Below are 4,139 nucleotides of genomic sequence, written 5' to 3'. Positions count from 1 at the left end.
GGATCATAAAGAAAATTGAGTCAAAGAGTTTGGTGATTTCATAAAGACTTGGAGCTAAAGATTAAAGCAAAAAGGACAGAAAAGAAGACAATTTTATTTTAGACAATTTTAGTTTAGGGTTTGTTTATTTTCTTTTAGAAAAAAAAAACTGTATTAGAGTTTATTATTTTTGTAATTTTTCTTTTCTTTTTGGACTTTTGGACTTTGGGACATTATTTTTTTATTACCCTACGGAAGGGTACTTTAAATATAAACTATTTGCAGAGAAGGAGGACAATTACGATATTCTCTCTGCACCTTGGGTTCGTACACTTGACATCGGAGTCAGTGGCCCGAGTCGACTACAACCGATTCATCCCTCGTCTGGAACGGGAGGTAAGATTCTAAACACTCGCGAATCCCCTGTCATCGAGTTACTGGATTCCTTTGTATGCATATGTGTTGAGGACTGAATACGGACATTTATTTTTCTAGTAAAGGGCAAGGCCTGGCCATACAAGATAAGGGTTCGGATTTCATCACCGTTCTCTTCTTGCACGCTTTAGGAACACGTAACCTACGCGAACCTAAGCCTAAAATTTCGACTAGAACGAGACCGATAGGGTAACGAGATTAACAGGAAAGTCATTCGAAAAATATTGGTTACTCTTTTAAGCATACTTCGAAGTTCTTGACGGTTTCTGTAAGTTGAATGTGTGACTGCGCCGCCTTGTAATATCGGTGAGGCCTTGGGTGTCAAAGCTCCATCGAGCTTCCCTCGCCTCTATTCAAATTATTTTAACTCGGATTGATTCCAGAGGGGTTCGCTTAAATTGTAACGAATTCCATTTCGAAGGATTAGAAGCTGGTCTAGAAACAACCTAAGTGGAGCCATCATGATTTTTGTTTGCTAGAAATCAATAGGTTTGATTTGGTTGAGTCAGCCTTGTTTTGTGATTGAATAGAATCCCCTTCCTTATTTTTTTTTTTGCATGCCTGAACGTAAAAGAGACGCCCTAGGTAGATTTGTTAAATAGAAACCTAGTAGTTCTAAACGTCTCGATTACCTCAATTTAGAAAGTACGATTTTTGAAGAGTCTGTTTTTGAACGTTCGCTTGAGGATACGATCCCTAATATTCCGATAGTGCCAGAAATGGAAACTTTAAAATCTTTGTTGAATCCGACTAGGACTACTCGTCCTTCGTGTATTAAGTTAGCTGAAATGGAGGCACCCTATGAACTGAAACCTGGGAACTTACAGATGCTCCCAATATTTTTAGGGAAAGAAAATGAAAAACCCTATTACCATGTTAGGGATTTTGAGGAAATTTGTAGTACTCTAAGAATTAGAGGCTTGGATGATGATGCTTTGAAACTTAGGTTATTCCCATTTTCCCTGAAAGATAAGGCCAAGTTGTGGCTATATAGTTTGGACTCCGAGTCAATTGAGACATATGAACAACTTACATCTGCCTTTTTCAATAAGTTTTTCCCTAGGCACAAAACATCGTCTATTAGGACGCAAATATGCACATTTTCACAAAAAGAGGGAGAATCTTTATATATGTATTTGGAAAGGTTCAATGATTTATTATCCCAGTGTCCTCATCATGGTTTAGAAAAGGTTAGGCTAGTTCAGATCCTTTATGAGGGTTTAGATTATTCTACAACGACCATGGTTGAGCCTCTATGCACTGGTGGATTTGAAAACCAAACTGTTGATGCGGCGATGAAATTTTTTAATGAAATCGCCGAAAAAACCCAGCAATGGAAAAATAGCAGGGCACCCCAGAAAACAATTCTTTTAAGTAGAGGAAACGTTAATAGGGTAGAAGGAGGCTATGAATCAGATGCCAAAATTGTTGTTATAGCAAAAAGGTTAGAAGCTTTAGAAGTGGGCCAGACTAGTGGTAGAGTGGAGCCTTTTTGGGAAGGCCAGAATATTGAAGAGAAAGCCAATGCTTTTTATAATAACACTAGATTTGATAACCGTCAAAAGATTGACCCATATTCAGAAACCTATAATCCTGGTTGGAGAAACCATCCGAACCTTCCGTGGTCTAAGGGCCAAAGTCAAGGTCAGTTTAGTAATTCTAATCCCCCCCCAGGTTTTGGCTATACTAAGAATCCTTCAGGACTAGCTCAGTTTCAGAATCAGTCAGATAAGAAAATCTTAAGTTTAGAGGAATCTCTCGCCTTGTTAACTCAGCAAACTGCAAAATTTCAGTTATCCGTAGAACAGAGTCTACAAGATAGTAACAGGATAGGACAAGAAAATAGTCAGCTATTTCCGAGTTAAAAACCCAGGTTGGTCTGATAAGTGATTCTTTGAGAGAAAAAGGTAAGTTTCCTAGTCAAACACAACCCAACCCTAGAGGAGTTCATGAATTAGGTACAAAACCATCGAATCAATTGAATGTTGTTAGAACCCTTAGGAGTGGTAGAGTTGTAGACAATAAGGTAACCATGCCCGATAGTGAACATACTGTAGTTCACCCCTCAGAATCTCACCTCTCAGGACCAGTAGCTGAGGAGACTGATAAAGTTTCTGATGATGTGAATTCGGTTACTGAAGGGTCTGATTTTATGCCTAGATCCCCATTTCCCCAACTATTAATACCAACAAAAAAGGAGTCGAACTTTAATGACATATTGGGGGTTTTTAAGCAAGTTACCATAAACCTTACTTTATTATATGCAATTAGGAAAATTCCTGCTTATGCCAAGTTCCTTAAGGATATGTGTACGCGAAAGCGAAAACTTATCGTCCATAAGAAAGCCTTTTTAGCTAGTCACGTAAGTTCAATCATTCAGAACACCACAACTACAAAGTACAAAGACCCAGGTTCTCCTACCATTGCTTGCACAATAGGTAACTTCCGGGTAGAAAAAGCTTTACTTGAATTAGGAGCCAGTGTGAACTTACTGCCATTCCATGTATACTTACAACTAGGACTTGGTGAAATGAAACCTACTCAGATGACACTGCAGTTAGCTGATAGGTCTGTTAAAATCCCTCGAGGTGTTATCGAGGATGTTATTATTGAGGTCGACAAGTTTATTTATCCAGTGGATTTCGTGGTCCTAGATACCCAACCTGTCCCTGACCCAGAGAACCAGATACCTGTGATTTTAGGTCGCCCATTTTTAGCTACGTCTAATGCGATCATTAATTGTTGAAATGGTGTGATGAGTTTATCTTTTGGTAATATGACTATGGAGATGAACATTTTTAATGTCAGTAAGCTACCTCATGAGCTAGATGACACATGTGTTGAAGAGGTTAACATGATAGAATCCTTAGTTCAGGAGTCATTACCAAACATTTTGTCTGAAGACCCATTAGAAATTTGTCTATCCCATTTTGGTTTAGATTTTGACGACGATAGCACTATTGAACAGGTGAATGCTCTATTAGATTCTACCCCCATGTTAGACACTGATAGATGGAAAGCTAGGTTCGAACCATTACTAGTTTTTGAGACTACCCTAATTCCTTCTTTAGAAAAACCCCCGAAGTTGGACCTTAAACCACTACCCAGTACTCTAAAGTATGTGTTTTTAGGCCCATCTGAGACTTTACCTGTGATTGTAGCTTCCGATTTGGATAGTGATCAGGAAAGTAGGCTAGTAAATGTACTTCAAGACAATAAGGAAGCTTTAGGGTGGACTATAGCAGACATTAAGGGTATAAGTCCTACTGTGTGTATGCATCAGATTCATTTAGAGGAAGACTCCAAACCTTCTAGGGAGATGCAACGTCGACTGAACCCTAACATGAAAGAGGTAGTTCGAAAAGAGGTGCTTAAGTTGTTAGATGCGGGTATTATTTACCCAATTTCAGACAGTAAGTGGGTCAGCCCTGTTCAGGTTGTCCCCAAGAAATCAGGTATCACTGTAGTCCAGAATGATAATAATGAATTAATCCCAAACCGAGTGACCAAGGGATGGCGTGTGTGTATTGACTATAGGAAATTGAACAAGGTCACAAGGAAGGATCACTTTCCCCTTCCTTTTATCGACCAAATGCTAGAGCGATTAGATGGACATTGTCACTATTGCTTCTTAGATGGCTACTCCGGTTATAATTAGGTCGTTATTGCCCCAGAAGACCAAGAGAAAACCACTTTTACCTGTCTCTTTGATACCTTTGCGTATA

The 4,139-nt window shown here is 39.0% G+C and overlaps 1 pseudogene; it reads right to left on the bottom strand.

Moving 5' to 3' along the window:
• Nucleotides 1-1,497: 1,497 nt before the first annotated feature.
• LOC113325486 lies at nt 1,498-1,597 on the bottom strand (annotated as a pseudogene).
• Nucleotides 1,598-4,139: the final 2,542 nt, after the last annotated feature.

The sequence above is a fragment of the Papaver somniferum genome, chromosome 11, assembly GCF_003573695.1.
Source record: "Papaver somniferum cultivar HN1 chromosome 11, ASM357369v1, whole genome shotgun sequence".
Lineage (NCBI taxonomy): Eukaryota > Viridiplantae > Streptophyta > Magnoliopsida > Ranunculales > Papaveraceae > Papaver > Papaver somniferum.
The sequence above is the reverse complement of the archived record's forward strand: the minus strand, read 5'-3'. Positions and strand labels throughout refer to the sequence as shown.